The 16,010-nt window shown below is 40.0% G+C and overlaps 1 protein-coding gene across 2 annotated transcripts in view; it reads left to right on the forward strand.

Annotated features, from left to right (window-relative positions):
• The window catches only part of BCKDHB (branched chain keto acid dehydrogenase E1 subunit beta), a 2,914,018-nt gene that overhangs the window by 708,821 nt on the left and 2,189,187 nt on the right, over positions 1-16,010 (forward strand). The window lies entirely within an intron of this gene.

Genomic DNA, 16,010 nt, shown 5'->3' on the forward strand with positions numbered 1-16,010 from the left:
TGGCTATCAGTTTGGGGCATTTGTTCCTATTAGGAGGGTGAAACTTCAGATTTGAAGATGTACGCAGTTTTGTACGTTAGTATTAAAGTAATAGGTTTTAGGGGGTATTGAGGGTTTTTTTTAGGGCTTTCAATAAAACAAAAAGTTTTGTAAAATGTGACATAGGCTCAAATGGACACAAATGGATATGACACGAAATAACTATATAACAGTTCAACCTGCTAAACAGTGTATGCATGTGACACAAAAGCTGGAACTAGACATTTAACAAAAAAGGTGATCTGATGTTGTCAATCTTCATTCATTCTTGACTGATGGATTCAGTTCCGTCCTGTTGGAACCAGCTTGGCCATTATACATAGCTCGTACCAGCCACAAACTCGCTCTACCCACCATACCCCTTTTCCCATTACCCCAGATCTTGTTTGCTGCTCTGAGTTTGTTTTTGACTGCGGTTACTATTTCTGCCCACTCCCTTTTACCTACCGGTATTTCTTGTTACCATCTGTGGTAACTTACCTTTCCTTTCTCTCTCTTTACTGTAGGTAATCTTTAAATTCCATTGTTAGTACATTCTTCTCCCCTTTTTACCCTCTTGGGTATTCCTACTATACCATTACTGGTAATTTTCAAAAAAAAAAAAAAAAAAAACACCCCTTTCTCCACATTCTCCTCTTTTGGGTGTGTCTGAGTGTGACCAGATATGGCAGAGAAGCAAAAAGGAGCATCTGGCTTTAAACACTGTCAGGGTTGTAGCAGAATGATGCCCAATTCATATAGGCATCTTTCCTGCGTTTACTGCCTGGGCGCCCCCCAATTTGAAATTCTTTGTAAAATATCTCAGGGCTTCAGTGCCCTTGTGTTAGCAGAAAGATGCAACAAGCTTATTTTAAAGTATTTGTTAAAGTGTCTGTTTGATGAAGCCCTCTGTAAGTCTGAGACTTCAAAATCTTCTAAGCCAGAATACAAAAAAGAAGTAATTCCATGCCATCCTCACCTTCGGCACAGGAAAGAAAGTTTCTTAAATTCCAGGTTCCATTTGCCTCTACGGAACGGAGAGTTAAAGCTCCAAAACTGACTGAATCAAAGACTTCGGCTCCGACAGTGGTTTAGACGCCCTCGGTTCCGACAGTCATTGCACTAATACAGACTACTTCAGCGACGGTGACCTCTTCGGCACTGACAGTAGTTTCTGCTGCAGCATCTCTCATTTCTTATTCTGTCCAGGCTTCCCCATCTGCACAACCGATGGTGCCAAAAGTCTAATTACTTAGGGTTCCCAGGACTAGATATTCCCCTTCGGTAGACCCCTTCTTGGGTCAGTTCCCCAGCTCCTTTCTTGATAGACCTGAGTCCCCTTCAGGAATGTCAATTCATTCCTCCAGGAGTCTCTCGGAAGTAGATGTAGTTAGATGGGTGGATCAGTTTTTTGGCAGCCAGGGGTCTTCCTACACCTATGCATTTCTCTCTCTCTCCTGGAGCCAAGGCTTACTGTCCTAGGACTCCACCATTTTATTCTCCTTCAAACTCTTTCCAAGGTTTAGAGCCCTCCACTTAGACTCTGCCAGTACCAGCTACCTCGGTGCTGATGGTGGACCTTAGCTAGGCACCGGGGTCATCTCTCTTGTCTTCAGCCCTTTTGGATCCGTTGTACACCCGGGACCATGGTTTGGCTGTCATTTCCAGGGCCATTTCTATGGTTCCACTTGTTTTTTCCGGCGCCATCTTTGGCTCTCAGAACCATGACAGTTTTGAACCAATCCCTGGCTCCCATTCTGAAGGGCGGTTCATCGGAGTGGGGTGTGACCCCGGTTCTGAGGTTGTCTTTTTTGGTTCCGAGCTCCCATCCATCTTTGGGTGGACCTGCCTTCCAGTTCATGGAGAGAGCTTTAGCCTCAGCAGGCTCCCAGCTGGCTCCTTCTTCGTTTGAGTATCATATCTATGTATCCCCTGGTTCGCATTTGTCACAATCTACTATAGCAGGACAGTGGTCACAAGAGCTGCAAGACATCCCTGTTCAGGGTCCCTCCTCTTCAGAGTCTTCCTCAGAACTTCCCCCAGGAGCCACTTTGTAAGAGGACATGCAAGAAAAAGTACCTAGATTCTCCATAAGAATCCTTCACAGATGGCAAAGATTATGATGAAGGGGAAGGTTTCCCCAGATCACCCCCTGACGATGTCTCCTTTGGAGACATCCTAGAAATATTGAAACAGAGGGGTGATTGGAAGTCCTAAAACCCATTCTCCAAGGAATCTGTTCTTGCAAGCTTTTTGTGCTCGCCCATCTACTTCTTGGGTGACCCCACCCGTTGATGACCTAGTTAAGCTAATTGTTCAGCAAGAGTGGAGGGCTGCTGACTCCATAGAGCCTGTTTCCCCAGAGAATGGATAAAAAATTGTCAGCCCCAGATGATCAGCCCCATTGGCCAAAGGGTTTATCAGTGGATGCCATGGTGCTGGTGGCAGCCACCAGCAAGGAATTCGCTGAGAAGAATTCAGGTGTCCATCTTCCTAACTGAGAGTCCTGGATGATGGACAGATTTGGGAAGCGGGTCTTTAGTTCAGCAACCTTCGCTATTAGGTCCTTGAACTTCTTGGCACACATTACTAGACACCAAAGGGATCTGATAACTGAGCTTTCAGACACCCTTGCAGGAGCAGTATCTGATGAGTTTCGGGATAAGGTTGGCTCTCAGCTTGCCACCCTGGAGTCTATCTCAAATGTGGCTTATTGCTCATGCAGCCAAAGGAACATCTAGAGCAGCGGGTGCAGGTGTTGCCATTAGGCATCGTGCCTGTATGTGCTTGTGTGACTTCGCAGAACTGTTTAAGTCTTCCTTTATCAGTGCTCCTGTTGATTGTTCTTCCTTATTTGGCCCAAAAGTTAGAGACATGCTAGCCAGGTGTGAAAAAGACAGAAAAACCCTTTCTGCTGTGGGCATTCGTTTTTCCACTACACCACAACCTTATTCCAGGAATCAGAGGAGTGGAAAAATGTGGTTCAAGAAGACCCAAGGGCCTTTTTGTGACACGTGGTAAGTACCCCCCCCCCTGTGGCCGAGGGGGGTCCGCGTAACAAGGGCTTCAGAGATTTTTTTTCTGGACAACCCTATCAGAGCTCCTGAATGGAGGCCCGATTGCTTACCAGTCAGGGCAAGATTTTCTCTGCACCATTCAGCCTGGCTTACAATAACCTCAGATACCTGGGTGCAGAAAATAATTATCAGAGATTACTACATCCCCTTCAATCTTTTGCCAAAACCCCAAAAGCGAATCCCTGATGTTCCACCCAGTCAGTGGCATCTAGCAGCAGTAGAGATTCAATAGCTGCTTCAAAAAAAGAGTCATCCAAGTAGTCCCACCAGACCAAATAGGATCTGGATTCTACTCAAGATTCTTTTTAGTGCCAGAAAAGATGGGACTGGAGACCAATCCTAGATCTCACCCTGTTGAACAAATTTGTACAGCAGACAAATTTCCGGATGATCACGGTTCAGTCTGTCCTTCCCTTTTTGGAGGAGAATGATTGGATGTGCTCTACAGATCTTCCGGATGCATATTACCACATAAAAATGGACAAATGCTCCAGAAGATATATGCACTTCCGGCTGGGAGCCAGTCATTACCAGTTTTGAGCAGTGCCCTTGGGTCTCACCACAGCCCCCAAGGTGTTCACCAAATGCATGGCAGTCGTAGCAGGTAATTTGAGACTAAAGGATTCCGAGTGTTCCCATATCTAGACGACTGGCTCCTCACCCGCCCCATCCATGCATCTACTGCTTTATGCCATAGAGTTTGTTCTACATCTTGCTGAAACACTAGGCATTTCTGTCAACAAGGAAATGTCACAGTTGACTCCCACGCAGGATCTGGAGTTCATTGGAGCAAGACTAAATACAATGTCCTGTGTAGCCTCCCTTCCTCTCCACAGGCTGTTGAAGCTAAGATTGCAAGTTCAAGTAATCATTTCCCAAAACAAAGTTCCTGCTCATCTGGTACTACAAGTTTTGGGAACCATGGCAGCAACTATAACGTTAGTTCTCCTAGCAAGGTATCACATGAGGCTGCTTCAATGGCTGTTGGCATTGCAGTGGTCTATTCTAATGCATCCCTTGTCCTATCCAGTCCTGATAACAAATTGCTGCATAAAGGATTTATCTTGGTGGATGAAGCCAGAAGAGAATTTATGGGGGTCATACTTTTTCCCCCTGTCAAACCAAGGCCTTAGTGACCACAGATGCTTCCCAGATTGGGGGGGGGGTGGGCATTATCTTGGAAAGACTGTTCACGGCACTTGGTCCTTGCAATAGGCCAGTTTGCACATCATTGTCCTAGAATTGAGAGCAGTGCTTTTAGCGTTGCAAGCATTCCAGTCTGTCCTTCCTTCTGAGACAGTTGCAATCCAGTCAGATAACATGTCCATAGTCTGATATATCAACAAGCAGGGCATCTTTGTCGGGAAGCCCTAAGGATTTGGCAATGGGTTATCGCTTCCAACTGCTTTCCGATAGCAATGCATATCCAGAGGAACTCCAACGTGATTGCGGACAAACTGAGCAGATGCATCCTTCTGCCACACGAATGATCTCTCAATCTCAACATAGTGACGAAGATCTTTCGTCGATGGGGTCAGCTGTGCTGTGACCTGTTCGCCTCTCCCATAAACAACAAATGCAGCAGCTACTTTGACCTAATCCTCCCCCATGGGGAGTCCCAGAGAGATGCACTTCTCGATTGGCCCCCGGGACTTTTGTGTGGTCTTCCCCCATTCCACTGATCCCCCAGTTTCTGAGGAAAGCCCAAAAGTTGAGAAGCAAAGTAATTCTCATTTCACCTTATTGGCTCTGCCATGTCTGGTTTCCCCTTTCTTTGGCCTTATCTGGTCTACCACCCTTGGATTCTAGACCCAGCTCCATATCTGCTGTCTCATACTCAGCTTGGTGCATCTCAGTCTTCAAAATCTCAAGCTGACTGCTTGGTTTCTCCAATTCCAGTAATTACCAGGCAGAATAACTTGTCCTTTCCAGTACAAAAGATACTTCTCACTTCTCATAAATAATCCACCAAGAAGCTTTATCTAAGCAAATGGAAATGATTTTCAATTTGGGCGTGTACAAACTACATAGACCCTTTCTCAGCATCAGTTGATAAGGTCCTGGAATATTTAGCTATGTTGTTTGAAATGGGGGCCTCTACGTCCACAATTAAGGTTCATTTGGCTGCCATTTCAAAATTTCTTAACGGTTTTGATGAACATTCCTTGGTGTCTCATTGTTTATGCGCAATCTTTCTTAAAGGAGCTCTGCATTTAAAACCCCCATTCAAAGATCCTGTAGCGTCATGGGATTTGACCCTAGTTTTACAATGTCTAGTTCAACAGCCCTTTGAGCTAGCAGGTACTTGTGACCTCAAGTTTTTAGATTTGGAAGACCCTCTTCCTAGTAGCCATTACTTCTGCTAGGAGAATTTCAGAGTTACAAGCTTTATGCGTGAATCTTCCCTATATCATTTTTCACAAAGAAAGAGTATCACTCAGAACCAATCCCACCTTCCTTCCCAAAGTGGTATCAGAATCTAATATCAACCAGTCCATAGACTTACCAGTCTTCCCAAATTTTGCAAACAAAGGAGAATGCTGTTTGCACTTGTTGGACGTCCACAGACAATTACATTTTTACTTGAACAGAATGAAATCTTCTAGAACATTAGTCCAACTATTTCTATCCTATTCAGGACCCAGATTGGGCGTACCTGTATTAAAGGTCACCTTGTCAAAATGGCTTAGAGACCGTGTTACCTTTATCTACAATCAAAATAAACTCAAACTGTCTACTACAGTTAGGGCTTATTCTACCAGATCTGTTTCCAATTCAGTGGGCTTTTATTCTAGGGCTTCTGTGAAAGACGTATGTGCAACTACAACTTGGGATACTCCACACACCTTTACCACCCATTACAAATTAGATATGGTATCCAGGGGAATATCCTTCCTTAGGGCCGCCCAGGATCTAAAGTAGCTGGGGACTCTGTCCCATCAGTCAAGAATGAATGAAGATCAACAACATCAGATAAAGAAGTTATGTTCTTAACATAACATTCCATCTGTGTTGTTGATCTTCATTCATTCTTGACATCCCACCCTCCTACCCCCTCCAAAAGACTCCTGGAGGTTCGGGCATAGTCCTGGGACATTATAGGGTTATACATTAGATAGGGCTTCTGTATTTATTAACTGCACTGCAAACTCGATTTGAGGTAATGGGATGAGGGGTACTGTGGGTAGAGCCTTAGCTCGAGAGTTTTTGGCTGGCGCGAGCTATGTGTAACGGCAATGTCGGTTCCGAGAGGTTGGAACCAAACCCATCAGTCAAGAATGTAAGGCAATGGAGCGAATCATTATGGAACTCATAAATGGAAATATTGGGAACCTCCAAACACTTGACCCCGCACAGTTTGGCTTTATCAAGGGCAGATCATGCCTCCTGAACCTGGTGGACTTCTTTGAGACAGTTACTCAGGCTATAGATAAGGGAAAGGAGGTACACACGGCTTACCTTGACCTTGCTAAGGCATTTGACAGCATTCCCCATTCAGGTATTATTGATAAACTCACCAACCTGGGCATAAACCCTTACATCACAAGATGGATCGCAAACTGGCTCTCAGACAGATCCCACAAAGTAAAAGTAGCGGGATCTATGTCCAAATCCAGACCAGTAACGAGCAGTGTGCCTCAGGGCTCTGTCCTGGGGTCCCTCCTGTTTGGCATATACTTCTCAGAAGTACAGGCAAGCACTGAAGGGCTGTGGCTGACCAAGTTTGCGGATGATTGCAACCTGGGTGCTATAATAGAGTCTCCAGCCGACATGGATATCCTCCAGAAAGGCCTTAATGAGACTGATGCATGGTGTCAAAGTCATGGTCTGAAGCTAAATGCTAAAAAATGCGTAGTAATCCCCTTTGGAAAAAACAGAGTACCCGCGAACTACCACATAGGAGGTAACCCCCTGAAATCTGAAGAAGTAATAAGGGATCTAGGGACCCAAGTAGTTAGTCAGCTTTCCTTTGATAACCATGTTGCCAAGGTGGTTAGAAAATCCTTCTATGTGACCCATCTGATCACGAAAGGGTTCACATCAAGATCTAAGGATGTAGTGGTGCCTCTCTACTCTTCCCTCATCAAACCCATTATTGAGTACAATGCACCAATTGGAATGTACCTGGCTAGGCATCTCCAGCAGCTGGAGAGACCACAGAGGTACCTCACTAAGAGGATTACTGGCCTCAAACAGTTGCCCTATGCAGCACGATTGAAAAACTAAGGCTTTTCTCTGTTGCATACCGCCTTCTCAGAGGTGATCTCTGTCTAACATACAGAGCCATGTCCAACCCAGAACTGTTGAACATGCTCCATCTTAGCAAAACCAAATCTACTTGAGCTACACGCTCTAGGGATATAAACCTCAGCACAACAATGAATAGAACATGCTGGAGGGATAGATTCCCTTCGCAAAGACTTCCCTTGCTATGGAACAAGGTCCCAATCTACATAAAACAGAGCCCCTCACTATCACTCTTCAAGAGGAACCTTGACGAGTGGATGGGTAACAGAAAGTTCACACCAGAGATCTTACCAACAGCTCTACTAGATAGGGCCAAGTGTACTAGCTGCTAGATCAAGGGCCTAGGGAACTAACCAAAGGGGCGGTGAATACCGCACAACGTGGCTGGGCTAATATATGCCTTCGGGCAGATAGCCCAGTACCTACCGATGAACCTAAGAATGAATGAAGATTGGCAACACAGATGGAATGTTATGGTAAGAACATAACTTCTTTTTATACATAAATGAAGATTGGCAACACAGATGGAATGTTATGGTAAGAACATAACATTTTTTTTTTTATACATAAAAGGTATGAATAATAACTTTTTAATACAATGATGCTTTCTGTAATGTCATTAAATGTCAGTGGTCTCACATATAAATAAAAGAAAGAATAGTGAACTATATTAAAATGTAGAATAAAGATAGCTATGTTACAGGGGAGACACTTGGACAGAACTGAACATATGAATTTGATAAAGAAAAGTTTTCAGGATGGTTATTCAGTAGAATATCTATGACAAAGGAATCGAGAAGTACTTAAATTAATTGCAAGCTCCATTAGTGATAGAAGAGGATAAAACAGTTAATAATGGCAGATTTTAGTGCTAAGGGGCTACTGGCAAGTGAGGAGGATTACACTAGTATGTATTTATATTTCACCTATTTTTAATGGAGCTTAAGTAAATTCTGGGGGAAATAATCAGTTTTCAGCAAGGAATATCACTTGTAGATGGGAACTGGAATTTGATTTGCAGCAGTAAACCTGTGGCTGGGGGAGTCAGAAGGGAAAGTATAATAAAGGAGAGTAGATTTTTGAAGAAATTTATGAAAACATTTGTCATGGAAGATGTGAATTCAGTAATAGGAGTTCAAAGTGAATTTACATATTATTCCCCAAGATATAAAGCTGGGATAGGCTAGACAGAATTTACATTTCACAGGAACTTGTGCATTTCATTGAAAGTCTTGAAAAATACACAATAATGATTTCAGATCATGTGCTAATAATAACTAAAATAAAAGCACAAGGTAATTGGATAAAAATGAGACAATGGGGCTTTCCCAACTATCTGTTGAAAAGAGAGGAATTTAAGGAATGGGTAGTGGAGATTACTCAGGAGCTGTTTGAGAGGATAGAAATTATTTTTTATTTTTATTTTATTTTACATTTGTTGACCGGGCTAGTCCATATATATATATGTTTTTTTGGAGTGGAGGGAAGAAAAGCTCCACAAATTACAACAGCATAAAAGGTCAAGACAAAGACAATAACAGTATAATTTGGTACAAAAGTTTTTAACAATTAGTACAAGCCTAAGATTATATATTTTTATATTTCAGTAGGAAAAAGGAAAAATTTATCTAAGAATAGATGAATAAGACTAATACATTTGTATTAGTAATGCTAGTACAAATCTTTATAACATATTACAAAATTAGATACACCTAGTAGTAATTGATGAGAGATACTAGGTCTCACAAAACCTAAGAAAGAAAAACACTAGAGATCAATAGATAGAGTATAGAAGAACAGCAAACAAGGATGGATTTCTAGTGTTATTTAACACAATGGTTGTGATACTATATGAAGGTGTTTGATCATTCCACATTATATACTTATTTACATGAGAAAAAGTCTAGTTATTAGTTATACTAATTACTTCTGAAAATATAGCTAGGCAGTGGGATAAAATTAAGGTGGAGTTTAAAAATAGGGTAGAAATAAAAGAAAGGGAGCTATGGTTAAGAAATAAGAATTATTTAGAGGGACTGACAAAAGTTAGTGTTGCAGAAGTAGGGGAATATTACAGAACAAGAGGAGGATCAACTGCAGAATGCTAAGCAGAAAATAAGGGATTACCTCGATAATATACAGAAGTTTAGAAAGATTGCTGTTATGCAACTGTTTTTTGGTAACACTAGAGCACAAACATTTTTAAAACAACAACTCAGGCAACAGAAAGTAGAAAGGGCTGTCGCCAAGCTAGGGGAGTCTATAATAAGGAAGGTAACGAGATCCATTAGAGGTATTAGAAATATTTCAGAAATTCTGTGAAAGTCTGTATAAAGCAGGGAAATATGAAAATCAAAAAAAGATACAAATGGAACTATTTATGGAAGAATTAAATATGCCAAGGTTAGAGGTAAACGAGGCTCATTTACTACTAATGGTTAGGATAGGAGAAGATGAGAACAGTTGTGATATATAACCAATCTACAGGAAAGTCCCCAGGAACAGATGGTATTCCTGTGGAAGTTTGGAAGCTAGGAGGGTAAAAACTGATGAAGATCTGGAGGGATTTGTTTAACGGTACTTTAAGAGGAGGAGAAGTGCCAACATCCTGAAGAAAGCAGTGATAGCTGTAATACCTACAGAGGGTAAAGATCCATTAGATCCAGCATCATACAGACCCATTTCACTACTAAACTATGATTATAAAGTGTTCATGTCTATAATGGTTAAAAGAATGGCAAAAATAATGCCATAATTGATAGATATGAATCATTGTTTTTTTTTTTGAGGAGAAGCAAACATTTGATAACAGTAACAAAACACTGATGATCCAGAGGGAAGCAGAATGTAAGAAGATACAATTGTTGGTGGTAGGTCTTGATGCAAAGAAGAAAGCATTTACCAGACAGAGTAAGCTGGGACTTCATGAGCAGGACAACGGAAACATTTGCATTTCCTGAAAAACATATAAGGTTGATTAGGAGGATATATGAGGGATTGGAGGTGAAAATTAAAGAGGGTGGGGTCCTCTCTGATAATTTCTGCTTGAGTAGAGGAACCAGGCATGGGTGTCCTTTTTCTCCTTTATTTGCATTATATTTAAAACCATTGGCAAAGAAAACAAGGGATTCAGAAATTCAAGGGTATAATTGGTATGGTAGTCAAGAAAAGCTGGCTCTTTTTGCATATTATGTAGTTTTATACCTGACAAAACCAGGAGGAGACATTGCAGTGCTGTGGAACATTTTGAGACAGTTTCAGTTGTTTTCAGGATACAAAATTAATGAAGCTAAAACAAAGGCAATTGTGGTAGATTCTATACCCACATAGGAAGTGGTTCAGTAGTATCCATAATAATGAGGACAGGATAAAATTAAGTGTTTAGAAGTATGGATTAAAAATGATTCTGGTGTTTCAGCTAAGCATTTATGGGAAGAGACTAAACAAAACATTATACAAAAACTGAAAAAATGGAAACTTTGTTATGGGGATATAGATAGTAAAATACAAGAAGTTAAAATACTTTTAGCCCCATCAGTCTTCTAAACAGGTCAGGCATATTTTTATCAACCAGAGGAGAAGCTGTGGATAGCAATTAATAAAAAGCTGAAGGACTCTCTGGGAGGGGAAGAAGGGAAGAGTCATGTCGGATAAGCTGATTTTTCCAGTAGAACAGTGCAGATTGGGATTACCTGATTTGAAATGATATTTCAGAACTCCACGGTTAAGGCTCCTATACATAGCACAAGCAAAAAAACTATAATTCAAAGTGGAAAGGGATGATGATGAAACAGGGAGAAGCTCAAGAAACAAGGAGAGACTGGGATTTTGGATGCAGGCCTTTACGGAGAATAGAAGTAATCATGCAGAATGTTATATCTATAAAGTAGCAGAAAGTATCCCAAGAACTAAGCCAACACGGGAATGGAGAAAGGAGATTCTGCTGTTAGAGATGACTGCAGTTAGGGATATAGAAGGTAGGCAAGAGGAGTCTGGAATTTATTGGAGAAAACTGGCAAATGAACCACGGTATTGGGAACAAATAACTAGAGAGAGAAAGATGATACAATGGGAAAATGCCAAGAAATGATTTGGACTTCAATTAAAGATTGCCTTCCCTATCAAGGATTGATATCAGAGTATAGGCAAAGCGAAAGAAATAGAGGGGAACCTAAATGAAAGACCAGCACTGGTAGAGGTTTTATTAGAATCTAGAAGAGAAGCTGCCAATAAAAAAGGAGTAATTAGTAAAGCATATAAAATATTACATGATTACTGCTTGCAAGAATCAGTCAGAGAAAGTTAGAAAGGCTTGAGAAGAAAGACTGGATAAGCAATTCACAAAGAAACAATTGGAGGATATATGTAGGTCTCCCAAATATGCAACAAAATCTAGAAGATTTAGGATTTTTGCTTGGAAGTATTTACATAGATATTTTTATACCCCAGGTAGACTTCAGAAAATTTTTCCTCTAGTAGACAACAAATGTTGGAGGTGTGAAAGGGAAGAAAGTGGTAATTGGGAACATATTTTCTGGGAGTGCAGTGAGTTGGCAGACTTTAAGGATTCCCTGTGGGATGCACTGTCAGAGATGCTGGGTGGGCAGATTGGGGTAATGAGGGAGATGAGTTTTCTGAGCTATGATACAGAATTGAAATTGCCAAGACAGAGAAAGGCCTTGCTGTGTCTAATTATGGTGTATGCCAAAAAAACGATTACTAGAAAATGGAAATCAAAATCTAAACCAAGTATACTAGAAGTAGTGAATATAGTAACAGAGATAAAACAACTGGAGTTGAGATCTTTGTAAAAGGGTACGAGGAAATTACATAGGAAAAAAATGAGAATTGTGGGAACAATACATACAGGGGAAGAATGAGGTTTAAAAGATGGCAGGACTTAAATGACCTCTGGATTGGATAGAATATAAGTAATGTATAATGATTGCAACTGGGAGTATGTCAGTATGGTTTATGATGTAAAATGCTTGCAACAAGGATTGTGTTGGTGTGGTTTGTTTCATTTATATAAATGTATGACTGCCTATTGCCTATGTTGTCATAAGTGATGGTTTAATGCAGATGTTTCTTATATATATATATATATATATATATATATATATATATATATATATATATATATATATATATATATATATATTCACTTTATAATCTCGAAATACCGAAAGGTCGAATTTTAGTGTCTCGAGACTGTAAAGTTAAATCTTTAAAATAGCGAAAGTACATAATCACGAATCCGACTAAGTCGAATTCACGGTTATGGCTTTACGTTATGTGACGTGTAGTGTATTGTGTGGATGGTGTCTGGTGTAGTGTGTGGATTTAGGTGGAACTTAAGGTGAGTGAGTGTTTTGGGTAGGTGTTGTATGTGAGTGTGTTTGTAAGTTGTACATGTGGGTTTGGGTAGGCAGGTAAAAGTATGAGTGTTTAAGTGTGTGTGCACTCGCAAGGGACTTTAGAATGTCTAGGTGCAAGTTTACTGTCTTTTTCTGTTTGTGCGATCTCGGAGTTAGTACATATAAGTAGGGGGTGCAGAGGGGCTTGCCCCCCCCTGCTTATATGTAGTGTAGGTTTGTAGATGTGTGGTGTTAAGTTTGTGTGTGTGTTTTTTTGTAGTGTGGGTATTCTGGTGTATGTGTGGTGAGGTGTATGGTTTGTGTTCGTGATTTGAAGTTTCGTGGTTTTGGGCTATCTGTATTTTCTGGATTCGACTTTATGGTCTCGAGATACTGAAATTTGATCTTTCAGTATTTCGAGATTTTATATATATATATATATATATATATATATATATATATATATATATATATATATATATATATATAATGTAGGAGTTGAATAATTTATGTAATATTCCTTAGATTATATGCTATATAGCAGTATATGTGAAGTATATAATGTTTGCGAACATGAACTTTAGTACAGTATTACTTTAAAAAAATACAAATGGCATTTGCAAATATGTGAATTAAAGTAAAATATCCAGTAATGAGAATAGCAAAAAAAAAAAAATTCATGACTGATATTTCAGTTTATTTTCCATGCATGCAGATCCACAATATCCGAGATGTTCTTTCTGAAGCTATCCTCTCTACTCACCACTGTCATCCCCTCACTCCATTGAACCCAGAGTGCCAGCAGTGCTCCCGATGCTAAGATTTACTATTGGAAAATGCTTATTTTTTTGAAAGTGTTGCATTAGCAAGCGTTTTTCAAAAAATATGTTCTCTCATGCAAGAAGAAGAAATCATTTAGGGCAACCTAGTAACTTGTAATGAAAAAGCAGCATTTGTAGTGAATTTAAATTTTTTGGCATCTTCATAATTTTATTACACTTGATGAGTTAGAGATCACAGTATAGTGGAGATTGGGGAATATGCCCATTCTCCACTGTAATGCAGCCTCTGAGTTAGTATATACAGTGGATGTAAAAAGTTTACACACCCCTCTTAAAATGCCAGGTGTTTGTGATATAAAAAATGGGACCACAATAAATAATTTCAAAAGTTTTTCCCACCTTTAATGTGACTTGTAACCTGTACAATTCAATTGAAAATCAAACAAATCTGTTAGGGAAAAAAATATAAAAATAAAAAATGTACAATACTCTGGTTGCATAAGTGTGCACACCCTTAAACTAATACTTTGTTGAAGCACCTCTTGATTTAATTACAGCATTCAGTCTTCTTGGATAGGAGTCTATCAACATGGCACATCTTGACTTGGCATTATTTGCCCGCTCTTTTTTGCAAAAGTGCTCCAAATCTGTCAGATTGTGAGTGTATCTCTTGTGCACAGCCCTCTTCAGGTCACCCCACAGATTTTCTATTGGATTTAGGTCTGGGCTCTGGCTGGGCCATTCCAAAACTTTAATTTTCTTCTGGAGAAGCCATTCTTTTGTTGATTTGGATGTATTCTTGGGGTCATTGTCATGTTGAAAGGTGAAATTCCTCTTCATCTTCAGCTTTCTATTAGATGCCTGAAAGTTTTGGGCCAAAAGTGACTGGTATTTGGAACTGTTCTTAATTCCTTCCACCTTGATTAAAGCCCCACTTTCAGCTGAAAAAAAGAAATGCCAAACATGATACTGCCACCACCATGCTTCGCCATGGGGATGGTGTTCTTTTGGTGATGTGAAGTGTTGTTTTTGAGCCAAACGTACCTTTTAGAATTGTAGCCAAAAAGTTCAACCTTGGTCTCATCAGACCATAGCACGTTTTCCCACATGCTTTTGGGAGACTTGATGTACTGTTTTGGAAATTTTAGCTGGGCCTGGATATTTTTCTGTGTAAGAAAAGGCGTCTGTCTTGCAACCCTACCCTGTAGTCCAGACATATGGAGAATATGGGTGATTGTTGTCACATGTAGTACACAACCAGTACTTGCCAGAAATTCCTGCAGCTCCTTCAGTGTTTGCTGTAGGTCTCTTGGTAGCCTCCCTGATCAATTTATTTCTTGTCTTTTCATCAATTTTGGAGGGTCGTCCAGTTCTGTGCAACATCACTGTTGTCCCATATTTTCTCCACTTTTTGATGACTGTCTTCACTGTGTTCCATGGTATATCCAATGCTGTGGAAATTTTTTGTACCCTTCTCCTGACTGATACCTTTCAACAATGAGATCCCTTTGATGCTTTGTAAGCTCTCTGCAAACCATGGCTTTTGCTGCAGCAGGCAACCGAGTAAATGTCAGGAAAATCCTACTAGGACAGCTGAACTTTATTTGGGGTTAATCAGAGTCTCTTTAATTGATGGCAGATGTGTACCCAAGAAGACTGAATGTTGTAATTAAATCAAAATTTGCTGCAACAAAGTATTAGTTTAAAGGTGTGCACACACAACAAAGTATTAGTTTAAGGGTGTGCACACTTATGCAACCAACATATTGTACTTTTTTTATTTTTCCCCTAACATAGTTGTTTGTTTTTCAATTGAATTGTACAGGTTACATGTCACATTAAAGGTGGGAAAAGTTTTGAAATTATTTGTTGTGGTTTCATTTTTTATATCACAAAAACCTGGCATTTTAACAGGGATGTGTAAACTTTTTATATCCACTGTATAATTAGCAGCAAATGTAAGGAGCACGGGGAGAATGCCCCTTGCAAAAACATTTGTTTGCTTTTCGAACCTTTGTGGATTGATGTTTTTTGTTTTCAAGGAGCTACATTTGATTATTTTAGAATCAAAGACTTGTGCATTTAGGCTCTCAAGTAGACTTATATATATGGGTTTCCATGACTTCACTTGAGTTTTTTTTTTAAATTAGAAATTCATATGGTCAAGACCATATGATCGAGTTTCCAAAAATTCAAAATAAAAGAAAAAAAACAAATCTACATTTTTGCAGGGGACAAGCCCCCCTACAAATTCTATATACCAACTTCGAGATCTCACTACATTGACAGAAAAGGTAAATTCCCTGATACCCACTGTATTGCATTCTACATAGAACTATTTCAAAGAGGAATTTACTTCGATTTTTTTTTTCCTTTTGAGTTTTTGGAAAATTTAATCATATGGTCCATGCAGTCATCTTCTTCTCCAGCCAGTGCCCATTTAAAAAAAAAAACAAAAGTTTCCATTTCCTGTCAGAGTTTGAAGAGGAGGTACTAGACTTTGTTTCCCAGGTCTCCTGTCTTGCCAC

This window comes from Protopterus annectens, chromosome 1.part1 (genome assembly GCF_019279795.1).
Source record: "Protopterus annectens isolate FY-2018-M chromosome 1.part1, PAN1.0, whole genome shotgun sequence".
Classification (NCBI taxonomy): Eukaryota; Metazoa; Chordata; order Ceratodontiformes; family Protopteridae; genus Protopterus; species Protopterus annectens.